Below are 22500 nucleotides of genomic sequence, written 5' to 3'. Positions count from 1 at the left end.
GAGTGAACGAAGTATTCTCTACGTGGCTGCTCAACATGCTAGAAATGGTAACCAAAAGTCTTTCAAATCCAACCCCACAGACAGCGACTCCCTCTTTAATTCTCTTTCATTTATAGGGACTACTTTAAGCCTTTACCTTGCAAGCCACCAGGTAATCACCACTCTAGTGTTGGTACCATTAAAAAAGCACCCAGTACTGTCTGTAAAGTGGTTGGCATTAAGAAGGGCATCCAGCCATAGAACCCATGCTAAATTAGACATTGCTGCATGTTGCAGTCAGTCTTACGATCAGGGCTGGTTTGGAGCGTTAAAAAATTATGAGGGTTCTATTGCAATTTTTTAAACCATTAATAGAGATTACGGGTCAATTATGAATTTTCGAAACGTCTCGATAGATCAGACATCAGTCAGGCATTTTGTAGAGCTTGTTATAATGAAAGCAAGTTTATATTAAGATTCAACTGGTAAACAAATTTGAGCTCATTTCAAATATAGTTCCAATAACTGTTCTTATATTTTTCAGGAGACTAGTAACTGTGCAAGACTTGCGCATGTAGGATAAGTTCATTTAGACGTTTAATTTTTATAGTTGTTTATAAATGGAATATTAGCATCTGTAGTTTAGTCATTATGATATCCTGGCCGCCTAGCTTTCTGGAAATATAATATGACATAAAATGTGGTATCTGTAATAAAAGATTACATAGAAGCATGTTTAATATCTATAAGATTACTCAGCGCTTCGTCGTTCCTTTAGAAATATATGAGAACGGAAAGCGAGAATTTCATTTATTATATTAGATTTCGGTGAATTACATTGTTGCTGTTTTTGTTTTTGCTTCTTGGGATGAAAAAAATAATAATTTTTTTATTTTGATTTTTACTTTATTTGTATTATCTATTTATTTATGTATTTTTTTTCTTTCCCAAGAAAGATATACTTTTGTTTGAAAGAAGTGTCAATCTTGTGTTTTGAAATAATGAGATTGTTGTCACAATAGGGTAGAAATGTAATTGAATTAAGGCGATATTATTGAAATAGTATATCCAAAATACTGTGTGATAAAGCGAAATAGTAAGATATTACTAATATAGAGTGACATACAGAAATAGTAATGGCTGAAACAAAGTGACAAATCCTGCTTAAAAAGGAATTTTTGAAAAAATAAAAGTTTCTTGATTATGAAACAGATAGACGCCACGATAAAAACCAAACACTAACTTGGTATGATTTGATACCAAGTTATGTTTATTACTTCTAGCATTTCAGAAATTCTTTTAAAAATGAACAAAAACCGAGGATAATAACCCATATATGTTATCTGGTGTCTGTTAAAACTCCTAATGTTTTAAAACCTCACATTGTTTTGGCCTGATTTTATTTCGCCTTATATTTATATTTTGCTGGTTATGTTATTTAAAATAAGTATTTTTAGAATGCTGAGTTGGAACAAAAGGATTTAACTGGAGATGTCGACTGGAATATATGGTGCAAAGAATAGCTTGTTATTTTGTTTGAGCCAGCTGTTCTAGATAGGAAGTAAGAATATATTCCATCTTGAAAATTACCCCGAGACAGATTGAGAAAGAGGAAAGAGAGAAGGAGAGAGGGAGAGAAAGAGAGAAAGAGAGATTGGCTTCTATCATAATATTTAAATATCCTCATAAAGCGTCAAGCTGTCAGATTCGTTTGTACGCCGGACAAAATGCTTAGCGGTATTTCGTCCGTCTTTATGTTCTGAGTTCAAAGCTTGAGTTCAAATTTTGAGTTCAAATTCTGCCTTTCATCAATTCGGGGTCGATAAAATTAGTACCAGTTGATGTGATAACACTACACTTGTGAATATCAAAGATATTGAGTTGTCAGATAAATTCGTTCGTTTTTCTTTTCTCCTTAGTACCCCCATCGTCATATATCTAAAAAGAGATAAAAATTATGCAAAGTTCAAAAACGATAGACAAACGATGTAGAGGAAGAATAGAACTACAAAAAAAAAAACATAAAACACTACGGTAAAAATAATTTTCAAAAGGATTAGAATGAATTGTGGTGAGGGGAAGGAAGCAAATCGAACGAATTAATCTGATAACCCAATACATTGGTAAACAGCAGTATTGCATCGTAGTTGAGCTGTTCATTAAAACATGAACGAGATGTAAATTATAATAAAGTAAACTTGAACATCTTATCATATAATAAGCGTTTATGTTTAAATGGCAGTACACTGTGTTTCTAAATAGTGTAGGAATGCGAAACGCTAAGTAATGCCCTCTAGGCAGGTTGAATAACATTAACTTGTCACTCGACTTGATGTACTTTTCGTATTAGACGCCATCACCACTTATTCAGCAATCTTGTCACAATCTTTTAACTGTAACAAGCTATGCACTGCTGTATAATCACTTCACTATATGTGTTAGTGATGTAAGCTGTACACATTACAACCTACAGTGAGTGGTGATGGCACAATTCGTCTGTTAACACGTGTACAAGATTATATAAAAACTTGTAATACATTCTAATGCTTTGTGAAAAGTTAATTTATTTCAAATGGTAGATAAATTCAAATTTCTGACTTTTAAGGGTGGTGGAAGTTGGGGTTAGTACAAAACCTATTTAACAAGCCTTGAATCTATGCCCTTCACCAGAATAAATTTCACAAAGGGTACAAACGCAAATTGCATGTCGTAGCTTTGCAAGCGTAGGCGAAGAGAATTAAATATGATTGAGTGTGAATATGTCTTAAATGTCTCACATTTCTGAAATATTGTCGAAGCGAATGGTTATTTGGCCAAGGCATGAACATCAGTTGATAATTAAGGACTTTAAATCTACTAGAAAAAATTTGTGTAATTTTTCGAATACGCTAATTCTTCTCCTGTCCAAAGCGTTTTCATAACTTTGTCCTAAACGACCATGCTTATTTTCAGATTTTTAGTTAGCCCTTGTTTCGTACATTCTGAGTAATACAAATCTGGGAATGTGTATCATATATGATATATGGACGCCGGGGAAACACTTTTTGTGTATCACATGTGAAGCACAGAACAGCAAAGAGTTAATTATCGATTGAAAAGAAGAAACGTATTCTAGATCATCCAGGAATACTGGGTAAAATAGAATGGCGTTCGATCCAATATGATATATATGTGTCTTCCAACATCTTATTACTTTAAACCTTTCACAAATATATGACCCTTATGAACCCATAGAGACTTTGAGTACATTTACACTTCTTATATTTATTTATTCTACAATCTCTACAGCAAAATTAACACAATTACCCAAGAAAAGAGGACAAGGCAGAATTATATTAATGTTGACAATATGAAAATGTCGATTGAATGTGTTTCAATTCTGAGCAAAAGTTTCCTCTTGAAAAACTTCTATATTGAGAAAGTAGCTTTAATACAAATGCAATTGATAATTCATCTGACTGTGTTTCCCAATCATAAAGTTACAATACGTCAATTGAGTGAAGACTACAGAGTATTTCACGGTTAGAGTAATAGAGTGATTAAAATCATGAATAACTTAAAATGGCTGTCAATTGAATCGTATTACTGACATCAGCTTGCATTTGTGAATATCTGCTTCATATTTCTATACACATCTACGTTTGTCATAGCTATGTATCCATGATATTGAATTGGATATAGAAGTTTCATGAGATAAATCAAATTAAGCAGACAGGCGAGAAAGAGAGAGAGAGAAAGAGAAAAAAAAACCTAGCAAACAGAAAATATACAAGCACATATACACGACAGTGTGTTATAATTATAGAGAGAAAACGAATACAATGATAGGGAGCGACAGACGTGCATGCAAGCAAAAAAACTTGACGGGAGAACGTAAATTAGTTATTTATAATCAATACTGATATAGGTTTTAGTAATGAACGCTTCAGAAATATAGAATTACATTTGAAGACTACAAAATTTCACTGATTTTGTTGTGTGTGTGTGTGTGTGTGTGTGTGTGTGTGTGTGTGTGTGTGTGTGTGTGTGTGTGTGTGTTGATGGTACTTCAGATGGTAATATATTTTAAAAGCAAATATACGTTTTAGTCACTTGCTGACATTCCGAATATTTCTTTTTAAATAAAAAATTTATGATTTTACTTAATTGTGTGTAAACATATATATATATATATGTGTGTGTGTGTGTGTGTGTGTGTATGTGTGTGTGTGTGTGTGTGTGTGTGTGTATGTATGAATGTATATATATCTACATACATATACGCATTGCCCGGACGCGCGCGTGCGTGTGTGTGCGTACACCCGAATGTAACTTGTCCTTGCTGTGTGGTAAGTAGCTTGCTTCCTAACCCCATGGTTCCGAGTCCAGTCTCACTGCGTGGCACCGTGGGCAAGTGACTTCTACTATAGCCATTCGCAGACCAAAGCCTTGTGAGTGGATTTGGTAGATGGAAACAGAAAGAAGCCCATCATATATATATATATATACATATATATATATATATATATATATATATATATATATATATATATATATATATATATATATATATATACAGTATAAATAAATAAATATATATATATATATATATATATGTGTGTGTGTGTGTGTGTGTGTGTGTGTGTGTGTGTGTGTGTGTGTTTTTATATTTGTGGCTGTATCTCACCACCGCTTGACAACCGTTGTTCGTCTCGTTAAGTCCCCGTAACTTAGCGGTTCGGTGAAAAGAAACCGACACATGAAGTATTAGGCATTTAAAAAAATGTTCTGAGGTCAATTTATTCGACTGAAACCCTTCAAGGCGGAGCCCCAGCATGATCACAGTCAAATGACTGAAACAAGTAAAAGATTTAAAAATTTAATGTGCATAGGTATGACGTCATGTACCACAACACCACGTCGGCGGAAGTTGCCGAGGATTTTTACTACAAACAACTGCGACTTTGACAAACACCTTAAACGTACAGATTCTCAGAAAATATTCTGACTCGGCTGAACTTTCAGCACTTAAAACATATGAAGACAAATGTACTTGCAAATCACTTGCGTCCTGCCCGGGAAAAAGCGAACAAAATTATGACAAAAGAGCTCCATCAGATTTATACAAAACTTTTCGACTAACGGTTCTCTTTTTTGTTTTTAGCTTTTGTTTTTAATCAAATTAAACAGTTACAACAAATTTGTGAATAGATTTATGTTCTCCGTGTATTTTTTGTTTTTCTTATTTCATCTTAAACCCGAAAAAGATATTTTAAATATTATTCAAAAGCCAGTGAGTCATTTGTTACATACCAAGCTTGCCATAATCGTGTATTATTATTATTATTATTATTATTATTATTATTATTATTGTTGTTGTTGTTGTTGTTGTTGTTATTGTTGTTATTATTGTTAAACTGACAGAATCGTTAGCACGCCAGGCGAAATGCTCAGCGGTTTTTCGTCTGTCTTTACGTTCTGAATTCAAATTCCGCCGAAGCCGTCTTTGTCTTTCGTCCTTTCGGGATCGATAAATTAAGTACCACTGAAACATTGGGATTGATGTAATCGACTTAATCCCTTCTCCCAAATTTGAGGCCTTCTGCTTCCAGTAGAAAGGGTTGTTATTATTATCATCATTATTATTATTGAGTGAGAGAGCAGTGCATGCCATCAAAGTGACACTGGGGCAATATATCCAATATATCCATCATGGCTACCCGTCTGATAAAGGTACACCAGGCACATGTGTGCGACATGGCGATCTCATATCAAAATAAACAGCGCATGACCTTGCAGGTAGGGCCCAGTTAGAATTTTCTTCAGGCCGAGTAGCCCATCCCGCTCAAAAGGTCTCTGAATAAGTGTTGTTTAAGGATGATGAACAAAACATCATCTTTCCAGATGTGATTTATCCAAACTCCAAAGGATTCCTCTCAACACATGGCTATGGGGCTACCCTACTACTTCTGCTCATGATCAAAGATGCACATATCGTCAGTCCCAAAGGGACATGCTCAACTGGTTAAGGTCAAGCAACTGACAAACAAATCTGTGGTTCTGAGCAGAATATCTGCTGTAGCCTATCTTTTATACCAAGACAAAACAATGTACACTATAACACTTCCAATCAGTTAAGAAAAGTGGGCCATTCCACTACTGATAAATAGTGGACTGATACAGTCAGTAGGGTCAGTCGGCGAGGTATGCCGTACGAGTCAGTCACACAAAGACCAAATACGTCGTCATAATGCGGGACATATCAGTGGCGACGAGGAGTCGAACTACACGCGGTGGAAGATAAGACACAACACAAATGGACGGTGCAAGAAGACACAACAACCACACACAGTGAAAAATAATATAAATCCGTTCAAAGGATTTTAGTCAGGTCGCTATATGTTAGTAGTGCTACGGATAAACAATGTAGACTGGTACTACCTGCGGCATTCTGAAGAGAAAAATAATTCTGTGTGGAAGAAAATAATAATAATAATAATAATAATAATAATAATAATAATAAGTCCGTGTGAAGGATTCTCGTCAGGTCGCTATGTGTTAGTAGTGCTACCAATAAATAATGTAGACTGGTACTACCTGCGGCATTTTGAAGAGAAAAATAATTCTGTGTGGAAGAAAAAATATATAAATTCTATTGAAAAAGATTGAGAAGAAAAATTGGCTGATAAAGCTGGAACTCTAATACAGGACTGAACTACATACAGCGAAAAATAATGCAAATCCGTGTGAAGGATTTAAGTTAGGTCGCTATGTGTTAGTAGCGCTACCGGTAAACGATGTAGACTGGTGCTTCCTGCGGCATTCTGAAGAAAAAATAATTCTGTATGGAAGAAAAAAATAATAATAATAAATCTGTCTGAAGGATTTTAGTCAGGTCGCTATGTGTTAGTAGCGCTATAGGTAAACGATGTATACTTGTACTAACTGCGGCATTCTGAAGAAAAGAATAATAATGTGTGGAGAAATAATATATATTAGAAAAAAATCTCAAAGGAGGGAGTGAGAAGTGAGCTGTTCCACTACTGATGAATAGTGGACAGATACAGTAAGCAGGGTCAGTCGGTGAGGTACGCCGTACGGTCCAGTCATGCAGACGACCAAATGCGTCGTCATAATGCGGGACATATTATTATTATTATTATTATTATTATACTCTACTCTAGACACAAGGCCCGAAATTTTGGGGGTGGGAGTCAGTCGATTAGATCGACCCCAGTACGCAACTGGTGCTCAATTTATCAACCCCGAAAGGATGAAAGACAAAGTCGACCTCGGCGGAATTTGAACTCAGAACGTAAAGACAGACGAAATACCGCTAAGTATTTCGCTCGGCATGCTAATGTTTCTGCCAGCTCAACGCCTTATTATTATTATTATTATTGTTCAGTAGTTTTATTTTTATAACGTGCTTTCACTTCACTACCGAGCGCAGCTCTGTGCGCCTTGGGTATGTGCTGTGGTTTGCTGTGGTGCTTTTATGTTTACTGTATTGAAAGTGTTTTGCGTAGAATGTGTGCAGTACCCAGTAGTGCAATTTTCTGTATGTTATATATATTTGTTACATTATTTTTCTTCCATGTTTTATATGTATGTGTTGTTGCGTTTTCGTTTTTTGGGTAGAGTACTGCTGTGAAATAGGCGTGTAGGATCGAAATGTGTTCTTCACGTGTCCATTTATGCCGTTTTGGTTTTATTTGCGGGACATGAGGAACAACGTCCGGCCCTTTATTTTGACGGTCATCGTTTTCGTAGGGTACCGGTTCGTTTATTTCTGTTGTCAGATTGTTTTGCACGTTCATATCTTCGTACTTTTTTTCGTAACAAGCTTACAGTACGTACTTCTCGGTTGTTATTCTTGGGTGAAATAATACCGGTGTTATTTAATATGTTTGTAATTTTTTTGTACATGGTGTTTTGGGGTTCCAAGATGGTCTGATTTTGATGTAACACGTGTGTTTACGATCGTTATTATTATTATTATTATTATTATTATTATTATTATTATTATTATTATTATTATTATTATTATTATTTTATTTTTTATTATTATTATTATTATTATTATTATTATTATTTTATTTTTTATTATTATTATTATTATTATTATTATCATCATTATTATTATTATTATTATTATTTTATTTATTATTATTATTATTATTATTATTATTATTATTATTATTATTATTATTATTAATATTATTAATATTCTTAGCTATCCACAGCCAGCAGACTAAGGTGACACTTGTCTACTGGTCAGGCTTCAAAAACCCTGCGAAGAATTCTTGCAGTTCCAAGCAATGCTGATTTTTGTAGGTGTTCTACCTTTACACTTGCTCCAATCTTTTTCAGCCATGTTGGTAGTGAGTGCTGATACTTCCAAGTGCACCAATTACTATTGGTATTCTTTTTAACTCAGGTTTTGTTGGAACTCCTGGATTCTTCCATGCGTATCAGGCTTGCTACCTGCATCCTACAGTACCATGTTATCCGTTCTTTTCAACCGTCTAATATTTCCTGATTAGTTTGGCTGTGCTAAAGAGGCAAACCTTTTGTAGGACTTCTGCTGGGCACCCTATTCCGATTTTCTTTACATTCCTCTTGATGCCTTCTGATGCTGTCCCCAAGAATTCAACAATAATTGGCACTTTCTTTACCTACTTCATTTTCCTTACCCGTGTTATTTCGCACTTTAAAAGGATTGTATTTATCTATCTTTTTCACCTTACAAACCTGACTATTCGTGGGAAGGCGGCGAACTGGCAGAGTAGTTAGCGCGCGGCAAAATGCTTAACGGCATTTCGTCCGTCTTTACGTTCTGAGTTCAAACGCCGCCTTGGTCGAGTTTGCCATTTATTCTTTCGGGGTCAGTAAAAAAAGTCCCAGTTCAGTGCTGGGGTCGCTGTAATCGACCAGCTTCCTCCTCTAAAATTTCAGCCCTTGTGCTTATAGTAAAAGGCTCATCATCATTATCATCTTCATCTTCATTATCGTTTATGCGGACATATGATAAAAACAGCGCAAGTGAGAGACAGCATATATTTGTGTGTGTGCGTATGTGTACACGCGCGCTACGATATATATTATCGCGTATGTTTACATATCATTAGCATATTCCTGCGTGTAGCATGGCAAATAGTCAGAGAAATAATATATTGTAATGATGTTACTAGATTGCCCGTTGCAAATGTTATTATTATCATTATTATAGTAATATTAGTCACCGTAGTGATAAAACATTACAAACCAGATATCAACAGTTGGTGAGATAATTAAGTTATCGTGCATCATGCAAAAGCCTTTCCATTGAAAATTAATTCTTCTTCTATTGATTTTAAGTGCTAACCCTCACCGTTTCCTTAGAAACATAATCTATAGATTGATATAGTGCGGACCTTTGATTCTTGGGCTAACAAGTCGATCCCCAAATGATGTTAATTCCATTCTATTATTCATGATTATCTACATTCTGACATACATACGACTCGTTATTATAATAATAAAGGAAAATAACGTCAGTCATTTAATATTATACATAGGAAACACAGGCTCACTAAAATTATATATATGTATATATATATATTTGTATGTATGTATTAATGTATGCATGTATGTATTATTGTATGTATGTATGCATGTATGTATGTATGTATGTATTATGTGAAGATGTATGTACATTTGTACATACGTGCATATATACGCACATAAACATACAAGCGAATGCAGAGGGAGAACTATAATTATGGAATATGGTTTTTATCGATTGAATTCGTATTGCACATGCGTACACCAATAAGGAGGCCAGCATATGTGAATATACATAAATATACATACATGTTATTTTATTCCTTTATTTGTTTCAGTCATTTGACTGAGGCCATGCTGGGGCACCGCCTTTAGTCGAACAAATCGACCCCAGGACTTATTCTTTTTAAGCCTAGTACTTATTCTATCGGTTTCTTTTGTCGAACCGCTAAGTGACGGGAACGTAAATACACCAGCATCACTTGTCAAGCGATGTTGGCGGGGACAAACACAGACACACAAACATAAACACACACACAAGCATATTATATATATATATATATATATATATATATATATATATATATATATATATATATATATATATATATATGGATGTATGTATATATATACGACGGGCTTCCTTCAGTTTCCGTCTACCAAATCCACTCACATGGATTTGATCGGCCCAAGGCTATAGCAGAAGACACTTTCCCAAGGTGCCACACAGTGCGACTGAACCCGGAACCATGTGATTGGGAAGCAAACTACTTACCACACATCCACTACTGCGCCTATGAGCCACTCCTGCGCCTATATATATATATATATATATATATATATATATATATATATATATATATATATATATATATATATATATATATATATATATATATATATATATATATATATATATATATATATATATATATATATATATATATATATATATATATATATATATATATATATATATATATATATATACAAAATGGGACAAGAACGCAAAACATCCAGACAGTTAGGGACAACAAAACATCCAGACGGAAGATACAAAGGAAACAAGGACGGGTCATTCGGAGTTTTCTTTCCTCAGTCGAGTTCCAGATTATCTTTGCAATTTCGGAGGAAAGAAAACTGCGAATGACCCGTCCTTGTTATCTTTGTATCACCTAACTGTCTGGAAGTTTTTTCGTTCTTGTCCCATTTTGTATTTTTTATATATAAAAACATGTAGCGGCGTACGTACAATTTGGTCTCTTATATATATACATATGCTTATCTATCTATCTATCTATCTATCTATACACACAAACATACACATACACACACACATGCTCGTGTGTGCGTGAGCGTGCTCGCGCACGCGAGTGTATTCTTATCTATATTTGAAATAATACATGTTAATGAATAAGCACGTGTGTATGTATGTAATATCGATACCATGATACCATGCACCGTTATGAGAAGCAATAAGGCTGGTGCCTTGCAATCGTTCTCTTGATGCATCTCTTCCCACCGGAAGTCAGATGGTCGATCGGTTGGTCGGTTGGTCGCTCTCCAAGTTCTTATTTTGTGCCTCCATGACTCCAGTTCCCAATCACGCATACACACATTACACATATACACGTGTTTGTACACTCACGTGCGTATGCGGGTGCACGCGTGTGTGTGAATTAGTGTGTATTATATACATACATATGTATATATATAACAAATATATATATATATATATATATATATATATATATATATACGCATATATATATATATATATATATATATATATGTGTGTGTGTGTGTGTGTGTGTGTGTGTGTGTGTGTGTGTGTGTGTGCGAGTATATATATAATGTATATGTATGTATAATATACAAACGCGGACGGCCTTGTAAGCTCATCATTTGTTAGTCATATATTTGTATTTATAAATTTTCGCTTCAAATCGGAGAATAAAATATTATCATGATATATTATTATGCAGTTATATATATATATATATATATATATATATATATATATATATATATATATATATATATATATAATTTTTTTTTTTTAGGGTATGGTAGATGAGTTCAGCAAAAATTTTGATTCAGGTGAATATGGCACTTAAGTTTAGGTACCCGGATTTAGTACGGTATTATCCATACAATTTCAGAGTAAATAAAATTAAAATAAGCAACAAGGATATCCAGAGGTAATGCAGGAGCTGTAGAAAACGGTACAGTGAGGAAACTGTTGATTTGCTGATGAGCAATTCAATGCTGATCAGTTGGGTTTCTGTAGTCGATTAACAGTTTCTCGGGATTAACCTGGATAAAATAACTTAGTGTAACACATCTGAGCTATTCTAGTGTTGTTTAGCATATTGCAGTGTAATGTATTTTACTAGAATAGTGTAATAACTATTATCCTATACGAGGGAAGTATTTTATAGTTCAGTGTAAGTTTAGTAGTGTGTGCAGCAGTGTAGAAGAGAATAATGTTATGTATTTTTGTAAACACTGTAGTTGTTGGAGTGATTCCAATCAGTTCGTACTTGAAGTACATGTTAGTTTATGCATCATGGCCGCTACTTATTCCAATATTCCGATATTTTTCATATTTAGCGCTTGATTTACTTCTTTTGTGGGAGATTTGTCTTTACGCCTGGCACTGCGTATTTGTAGGAACATTGCCAAACTGCAGTTGATACAGCATTTGTTGTTATTGTTGATGGTCATGTTGTTGTCGTCGTCGTCGTTTTTAGGTCGGCTGTTGTCGTTAAAATGGCAGCTACTACTGCACTAACTCCTTCCTTTGCATTTATACATATATACATGCCCCACCACCACCACCACCACCATACACACAGACAAACACACAAATACACACACATACAAATATTGATTTGTTCCTTTTTCTGTATTGTCAATGCCGTTACTTTGGGGTTGGGGTAAAATGTTACCGAAGTTCTAATGAATCTTATGAAGCTATAATTAGTATTCACAACAATATCGCGTTCAAGCAGGATTGATTAAATTAGAGATAAGCTTCCAGTGTGCTGCTGAGTCAGCATTCCAATTTTGATTATTGAGTGACGCTATTTCACTTTACTTTAACTGTTAATGTCTTTAGGAAAGTCATAAGTGTCATAACATCTCATTTCTCCTTGGGAAAGACATGGGTGCTATAATAATCCGTTCTACTCTACCTCTGTGGAGGCGCAATGGCCCAGTGGTTAGGGCAGCGGACTCGCGGTCATAGGATCGCGGTTTCGATTCTAAGACCGGGCGTTGTGAGTGTTTATTGAGCGAAAAACACCTAAAAGCTCCACGAGGCTCCGGCAGGGGACGGCGGCGAACTCTGCTGTACTCTTTCACCACAACTTTCTCTCACACTTTCTTCCAGTTTCTGTTGTACCTGTATTTCAAAGGGCCAGCCTTGTCATACTCTGTGTCACGCTGAATCTCCCCAAGAACAACGTTACGGGTACACGTGTCTGTGGAGTGCTCAGCCACTTGCACGTTAATTTCACGAGCAGGCTGTTCCGTTGGTCGGATCAACTGGAACCCTCGACGTCGTAAGCGACGGAGTGCCAACAACTAACAACTCTACCTCTAAAAGCATGAAACAGTAATATTATGCTCATGCGAAGGCGATGAGCTGACCGAATCGTTAGTAAGTGAGGTAAAATACTTAGCGGCATTTCGTCCGTCACTATATTCTGAATTTAAATCCTGCCAAGGTTGACTTTGCCTGTCATCCTTTTGGGGTCTATAAAATAAGTACTATTTGAGCGCTGGTGTCGATGTAATCGACTTATCCCCACCCCTGAAATTGTTGGTCTTGTTCCAAAATTTGTAACCAATATTACGTTTATGCGAATATTGTAAAATGAAACTGCTATCTTCTTTCAATATTCAGTTAAAAGAAAATGCACTTTTACGCTAATAATGATTTCTGATTTAGACATAGGGCTAGAAATTTTGATGGGTCGATACAGTATTTGGCTATTTATTTTATCGACCCTGAAACAATGAAAGACAAAGTTGACTTCGGTGGGATTTGAACTCAGAATTTAAAAACCGGAAGAAATACCGCAAAGCATTTTTTTTTTTTTTTCGGAGGCTCTAACGATTCTGTCAGCAAGGCATTTTCGCTTACGCTAAAACTACTGTTAGGAGAAACATATATGCAAATATTATTGTATTCGTCTTTTTGTAAGAAAAAAATCAATAATATTTTCTTTACATCATATATCTAATACCACATCACTTTCTTTAATTTCAGTTTAAATTAAAATTTCCGACATTATCTACACACGCCCTGCCTGGTTGGAGATTACCTACCACTTGCAGATTATGGCTCTTGCATATTCGCTTCTTTAGAATGAGAAGATATCTTAAACGCTACTACGGTAATCCTTTTAAATATTTCTATATGTTCAACTAGTTTTTAATATAACAATACATTCACAGCCTACAACCACACCAACAAAAATTTTAAAGCAAAAAAGAATATGAACTTAGGTTGTCCTGCATGCATCTGCCTGTATTTCTATTTTTATTATTTATTCATCATTATTTCTTGAAGCTTATATTCACTGACCAAATTTTACAGCTTAAATTCAATTATATCAAGATTTGCGCAATGTGTAGTTGTTTAATAATGAGAGTAAATAAATGTTTAAATGACGTTTTGTTTTCTATATGGTTGTCTGTTTAATAAATATATTGACAGACATGAATTTTATGGTGAGTCAATGCTGAGCAACTGTGTAAAGCAATTTGGTGACAATATATACTGTATATGTAGGTCCTGGACAACTCATTTGTTGTCATGCAGAGAACAAGATATATGTGAGTGCCAAAATCTAGGTTAACCATTTAATGACATTGTGTTCGTGTTTTACGTATAAAGCACGGTGGGGGAAAACTTTTTAGTGCGGCGGGCAAAATTTACAAAGAAAAAAAAAAGGTCTGCAGGTGGATCACAATTTCTAACTCTTATATCTGTGTAGATCTTGTATATATCTATGAGTAATTCGATATACATTAATAAAGATAAATTTAACACATTGAATTAACGCGTAACCTCTTCATTAACACCGCCACTGAATTTAGGACATTTATATTACTTATGAGGTTTCTATATTTTTCAGCTAGAGTGTATTTGGGTCTCAAGGGGGTGGTATAAACTTAGCACTATGTGTTTTATAGTAAAAACAAAATTTCCATTCAAATGGCAATTAACGGACGATTTTCTGTTCCAGTCTAACGGTTTTAAATCGTGGTGGAAACGCGACTTATGTCGCAAATAGGAATACGAATATTGTATAAATTTTATAATTGAAAAATTTACTATATTTTGTACATACGAGTATATCAGCCCGTGGGCGAAATAAAATGGGTTTGCGGGCGCAATTACGCCCGCGGGCGGGGGTTTCCCCACCCCTGGTATAAAGCAAGACAGCTTAGAAAAGCCCACTCTTTTCTTTTTTAACCGATTGTACAATTTCAGCTTCTTACAGCAACGATTATATTCCCAATGATTCATTTATGCATTTATACCTGTGGTTCTCAACGGTTTTTTGCTTACTAACCCCCTTAATTCCTAATTTTACTCGAGTGGAGCCTCATAGCCATTCGATGTTTCAAAGATCTTATGTTATTGTAATTAAATGTTTCTAAGAATTGTATTAAAAAAGTGTTACAATATTTTGTGTATTGTAGACGTATAACCAATTTATTGCAAATAAATTTTAACAAAAAAAATCTTATGTGGGCCACCAAAGGCTTTATGGACCCCGGTTGAGAAACACTCATTTAGACTGACTGTACTTAGTAAGAATTTAGTTCCTTGTTCATAGATGAAATGCAGAACTACGAGGAGTTATGAGTTGTCGATTTATCCATTTGCGACATAGCTTAAAGAACAGAAGTGAACTATTAATTTAGTTCTTCAGTTTGTTTTAGGAATCGGGACAAAAGCTATGCTAAGACACCGTCATCAATACATTAAATATTTTAAGATATTTTTCTTCACAAAGAAACCAAGTTGTACACAAAACTTATAATCTCATTGTTTCCTAATTTTTCCATAAACAAGATTTCAGATTCAAATTAATATGTTCCCACAATGTAGAATTGATGGCGTTTTAACGCTAATTCACATATCGTATGTGATGACAGAAAAGACGCCCGACCATATAGACGCACCCTATTTCAACAGCATATATTCAGGAAAAAGTGACCAGGGAAAAAAACTGAGCTATGGGAAACTCAACTTCGCATATAGGACCCAAGGTGATTTTTTTTGAGACTTTATTTGGAAAAAGGAGTCCGTTTTATATACCATCAAATATAATTTTCTATATCATTACACGTTGTTACTTGTTCCTTCTCGAGCTCATAAGAGCCGGTTTCCCGGTTTCATTGGTGTATAGGTTCCCCACCTGAACGGGATGCCGGTCCGTCGCAGGCGAGCAGCTAGGCGCAGGAGGAAAGAGTGAGAGAAAGTTGTGACGAAAGAGTCAGCAGAACTTCGCCACTACTTTCTGCCGGAGCCGCGTGGATCTTAGGTGTTTCGCTCATAAACACACACCTCGCCCGGTCTGAGATTCAAACCCGCGATCTCTCGACCGCGAGTCTGCTGCTCTAACCACTTATCATTGCATGTTACGCTAATATTCTTTCAAACTTTGGCACAAGGCCAGCAATCTTAGGGGGAGTGGAATAGTCGATTACATATATAGTGTCCAGCACTTCACTGGTACTTGATCTTGGCGGAATTTGAACTGAGAATATAGAGAGCCGGAAGAAATGGCGCTACGTATATTGTCCGACACGCTCATGATTCTGCCCGCTGGTTGCAGCGTGTTATGCAATTGTTATAGTCATTTTATGAGAAGGAACAGTGCAATACATGTATAACAATAAAGAGCTATTCGTCACGCAACAGCTACAGCCAATAGTTTGGTTGTGCAACCCACTAACTGTATGATTTATTACTATATACAACATATAACAATTGTTATGTGTTCGTGTATATGTAATAAGCGTATGCATGGCTGCGAGGTTAGGTGGTTTGCTTCGCAACTACATTGTTTCGGGTTTACTCCTACCACGCAGCATCTGGAGCAAGAGTCTTATCCCAAAGCTCTGGACCAACCAAAGCCTTGTGAGTGAGTGAATTTGGTTGACGAAAACTGTGTGTAAGCCGGAGGTATATTATGTGGGCATGTCTTTGCATATATCCCCTCTCTCTTTCTTTCTCTCTCTCTCTCTCACACACACACACACACTGCTTTAAAACCGGTATTGATTTGTTTAGTTCCCGTAACTTAGCGGTTCAGCTAAAGAATGATAGACTAAGACCCAGACTTTAAAGTAAAATTCTCGGGGTGATTTATTCGGTTAAACTTTTTAAGGCGGTACTCCAGCATGGCCGCAATCTATATCACTTCTTCTTTTTCAATTAGTTAACTATTTAACCAATTAACAAATCGATTATTTAATTGTTCGGATCTATTTTAAAACGGGGGCCACATTTTTCATTAATGTTTTACGTAGTGTTTTTGATACGGAAAGACTTTCAAACTTCGTATACTTATCTATTTTGTGTTATAGAACAGAAAAATATTTTTGTATTCGAATTTATTTCATGTAAAAAAATTGTCTTATTTCGATAATTTCAACCAATCACTGACAAGTATTCAGTTGTTTATATTTACTCCTTTGGCTGATTAAGCGATGTAAAGCGTATTTAATCTCCATACCTTCGTTTTATTTGCTTTTTTCATTTTAAATTTGCTTTAACCCTAACCTTAGGGTTAGGGTTAATTGTTTCAGAATCGTTTGTTTATGTAGTCGGCACTTAATGTATATCGGCTGAATGAATGTCAGTGATTGGTTGAAATTACAGAAATACGACAACTTTAACATGGAATAATTTATGGATTTCTTTTTTTTTTAAAGAAGACTAAGAGAAAAAGATGTTTTATATAACACATTCTACCAGTGTTCCAAGTTTCAAAGTGTTTCGTTTTAAAAAAGATCCAATTGTTCGATCAATGAAACAATCAGCCAGGTTTATCAGAATCCTTTTATCGCCATTAGCGTCTTCATCAATGATACAGCGTCTCTATATCAGGTCTAACGATTAATCCAACAATAAACTAGTAATTGGCGAAATGTTAACTAATTATATAGGCGCAGTAGTGCTGTGTGGTAAGTAGCTTGCTCCCTAACAACATGGTCCCGGTTTCAGTCCCACTGCGTGGCACCTTGGACAAGTGTCTTCTACTATAGCCTCGGGCCGACCAAAACCTTGTGAGTGGATTTGGTAGACGGGGACTGGAAGAAGCCCGTCGTATATGTATGTATATGTGTGTATATATTTTGTGTGCCTGTGTTTGTCCCCCAACATCGCTTGACAACCGATGGTGGTGTGTTTACGTCCCCGTAACTTAGCGGTTCGGCAAAAGAGACCCATAAAATAAGTACTAGGCTGGGAAAGAATAAGTTCTGAGGTCGATTTGCTCGACTAAAGGCGGTGCTCCAGCATGGCCGCAGTCAAATGGCTGAAACAAGTAAAAGAGTAATTAACTAATAATAATAATAAAAGAAGTGAAATAAAACCAGTGCGGGTGTATATTATTGACATAATGACCCTCCTGTGGTAAACTAATAAACAGTTTTCCAAGTTTTAACCGCAGTTAGCTTTTCTAGATCCTCACTATAAAAAATCTTTCTCGCTCTTCAGAAACCATCATAGACAATAATTGTAAATAAAAATAAGCAGCTGTAATGATAAAAAGAGACTTCTGATTTGAAACCATATTTTTGTGACTGCCCTACTGTAAAATTGCCACATTTCCTATTGGTTTAGAGTTATTTGTTGCTGAGAATGGTGGATTAGCAGACCAGTTAGAACGTCCGAAAAAAGCTTTGCGATATTCGTTTCGGCTCTTTATACTCTGCGATCAAGTCCTATTAAATTCATGCTACCCGTTCATCTTTCCAGGGTAGATAAAATAAAGTACCCGTCAAGTACTTTCTCTAATCAAATCGACAGTCGATCTGTGCCAGCAACCTGTGGGCTAGCGTGGAAGGGTAGGGACTCAAATTCTCACATAACCGTGGGGCTTCGGTGTCAGGTTAAGGGACACATTAGCTGGAGTAGACGGTCGTTACATCACTGTTTTATAAATTTGTAACACCCTGAGTTAATACGACACACACACACATATTCTGTCATTAAACTCACATATATATTCACACACCGTCTATATCTCCTTCTCACTCCTTTTCACTTCCCTTATTTCTCTTTCTCTCTCTATATATATATACACACATAAACAAACACATACTTATATTTGTGTATATATATATATATATATATATATATGCATATATATTTGTATGCATATACATGCATGAGTGTGTGCATGTGTGTGTAGGTGTGTGTGTGTGTGTCGCGCGCGCGTGTGTAAATATATATACATATATTTATATATATATTCACACATACACACACACATATATATATACAGATATATATACATACATATATATATATTTATATATATATACATACATACACACACACATATATATGTATACAGATATATGTATACAGATATATATACAGATATATATACATATACATATATATATATATATATATATATATATATATATATCTTTAGAGCCAACCCCATTAAAAGCGATAACGCATAAGAAAAAGAATAAATCTATTTGTTGGCCTGTGTATAATTATTACTCACGGTGTCATTAAGTACGCAAAGAAAAGAAAAGAAACGGAGATTGAATGAGAGAGAGAGAGGAAGGGGAGGGAGTGGGTGGAGGAAAGGAAATGTATAACAAAGTACAGACAAGACGACACTGTCTCTGGACATGAAATGTTATCTTAACAGCAAGAAGGCTAACAAGTAAACAGATGCAGATAAATACACGGTTGTTAGCCCTATTCTTCTGCAGTCCTAATGAATCACCCCTTCAATTCATTGTTTCTCTAATCAAATCCACCGGTTTATATCGATTACCATTACGATCATACGCATTTATCGGTTTTTGTATCTTCTCCTTATCTTGGACTCTTGGCATTTGAATTAAAAACAAAGAGGTTGCATTGTTCGATGCACTGTCATTGCCATTTCGTTTACAATACAAAATCCTATTTGCACGAGAGTTGAGCATTAGGATTCGATGGCTGCCACACACTTCTAGTTACTCATTCAAAGTAGTAATGGTTACTCTTCTATTGTTATATTCTTTAGATAAATCCTTACATTTACCTCCTATTGTTCATTTTTTTTTAAATATATGTTGTGATAAAAGCCTCTTTATGCTAAAATATTAATCCCTCTTGGGCTTAAGCAACAATATGAGAAAGACTACGAAAAGCGGTGCTACTTAATTCTGAAAACACAATAATCGTTTCTTCAATAAATTATTGAAGAAGAAATCCTTGGCGATAGCATGTCAAAACCGTATCTTAAGACTAATTTTCAATAACGAATGAGTATAGTTGTAGTAAGAGGGAGGTTTTGAAAAAGCATGGAATATAAACCAGTGATCGTTAATTGTACTTATGTTCAGCAGCGAAATAACAGTCATTAGGGCATATGACGAAATATATTACGTTCTTTGTTCTGGTTTACTGCGCTCTGAGTTCAAATCCCACCGAGGGCAGCTTTGTCTTTTATCTTTCAGAGGATCGATAAAATAAAATTACTAGTTCAGGAGGTGGTAGTCTGGTGGAACTCTGCAGTTCTCTTGCAGTATTTGTTCCGGCTCTTTGCATTCTGGGTTCCTGGAGTTTATCTCCGCAAAAAGAAAGGATCAGTATATTCTTGTACAAAATGTAATTCACTGTTTTCTAACGATAACACGAATATATAACTATATACAAAGACACGGATCATATCGAATCTAAAATCCCCTTTGTTGCTAACATCCTGGTTTGTTATAAGCTACTTTTGTATAGCGAAATTAATTCGTCGCTCGGTTTAAAATACTACCTGGTCATTTGGTGCCTTTATCGTGCCCTGTAGCAAGCGTTTAGGCCAGATCTCCGATTTATAGATAACTTTCTTCTTTACTCCCACCAGTCTCGGAAGATGAGACCTGAAAAAATGAATGGTCATGGGAGTTGCCCTCTTCCCTGACGAATTATTTCCTTAACCAAAAACGAAGAATTCCCGTCGGAGCATGTGGCTTGTTGCAAATACAAGCCATTGAAAAGACGCCACAACGCCGAAATGCATCTGACGGTCTCACTAGCCGCTACCGGAACGGATTTTCGTCTCTCTGATATTTATTGTGTTTTTAATACAAGTTTATAAGAGATGTTATCTTAGGACAAATGCTACAGTAACTAGCCTATCTATTGTGTGTTTATGAAGAATGATAGGTAAAAAGGTGAGTGCGTGTGTTTATTGCTGGCATAACGACCCTCCCGAAATACAACAAAATACACAATCATAATAATTCTTCAAGTTAAAATTCAAAATTATACTGACGAAATCTAAGATTGAAATTATAAGTTTATTTAGAATATTAGGATACTGGATAAATTGAAAATAAATTAACAATCTGGTTATTGCTTAATTTTCAAATATATTTTTAAATGTTGTTAAGAAAACGAATCGTTAATTTAAGACACACAAAAGAAACCCCAAAAGAACCCAGATGAATGCAACAAAGAGAATTTCAGGTCCCATATGAGTCATGTCTATTATTCTTGCAAATAAGTTTGCGGTATTCTTAGAACACGAGCAAAGAGATTTTGTACAAGAATAGAATCAACCTTTTGCACGGGGCCAAACCTTAAACAGACAAGGTTTCCATTGTAATGCTGGAAGTTAAACACTCTGTGTGTGTGTGTGTGTGTGTGTGTGTGTGTGTGTACACGTATAGTTTTTTCGGCCTAGTAACATCTGAAACATTAATTTCTACAGAGGTAACTGAACTGAAACAATATTACAGTTTCTAAACTGTACCAAAATAAATTTGTGTGCGTGTGTGTGAGAGCATTCGTGAGTGCGTGCCTGAGCGTTAGCGCGTATGTTAACATCGTTAGATCTCGGACTTACATATGGCTTCTTTTATGATTTTATTTTGTCCATCTTTCACATGTCTTCTATTTCCTACAGTTGAATTACATTTTAAGTGGGTGGAAAAAAAGCGCTGGTAATTTGGTTTTATATTTATATACATCAGAAACCGTTTGTTTCATTATTTTATAACATAAATTTCACGAACATGTGCTGTTGAAACTAATAATTTTAGAAAAGATAACCATAATTCAGGGCTCACAGAATCTCTCTATAAAACCTGGTCGTACCATGGACGACTGAGACCATGCAGAGTGAAGGCAAAATAAGTTCAACCCGCACTGTCCCTTACTCACCGTACATATATGTTCGCCCATATTTGCATTCACAAACACTTACACACTTTTCTATTATTCACTCATGTGCGAGTAAATTCTTACACACACACACACACTAGGAAGAAGGAAGGAACACTCCGTCGGTTACGACGACGAGTGTCTCAGCTGATACGATCAACGGAACATCTTGCTCGTGAAATTAACGTGCAAGTGGCTGAGCACTCCACAGACACGTGTACTCTTAACGTAGTTTTCAGCATGATACAGAATGTGACAAGACTGGCCCTTTGAAATACAGGTACTACTCATTTTTGCCAGTTGAATGGACTGGAGCAACGTGAAATAAAGTGTCTTGCTCAAGGACACAACGCGTCGCCGGGAATTGAACTCACGACTTTACGATCGTCAGCCGAATGCCCTAACCACTAAGCCACGTGCCTTCACGAACACACACACACTTTTAATCATAGTTTCAAAACATTTTCTACCTCGGATCTTGTTCAAAACGGGAGCACCAGTATTTTCTTAACGAAACACTTTGAAACTTGGGACACTGGTAGAATGTGTCGTATAAAACCTCTTTTTCTCTTAGT

At 35.6% G+C, this 22500-nt stretch overlaps 1 protein-coding gene across 1 annotated transcript in view; it reads left to right on the top strand.

The window, feature by feature from the left end:
* Window positions 1–22500, top strand: part of LOC106869631 (uncharacterized) — a 313681-nt gene that overhangs the window by 138287 nt on the left and 152894 nt on the right. Inside the window, exon 3 of the mRNA XM_089354353.1 lies at window positions 13781–13907. The gene's annotated coding sequence lies outside the window, so the exon portion shown is untranslated. The remainder of the gene's footprint in view (window positions 1–13780; window positions 13908–22500) is intronic.

Source organism: Octopus bimaculoides, chromosome 6 (genome assembly GCF_046866305.1).
Source record: "Octopus bimaculoides isolate indiv1 chromosome 6, ASM4686630v1, whole genome shotgun sequence".
Classification (NCBI taxonomy): Eukaryota; Metazoa; Mollusca; class Cephalopoda; order Octopoda; family Octopodidae; genus Octopus; species Octopus bimaculoides.
Note: the sequence above shows the minus strand (reverse complement) of the source record. Positions and strands in the feature narration are given on the sequence as shown.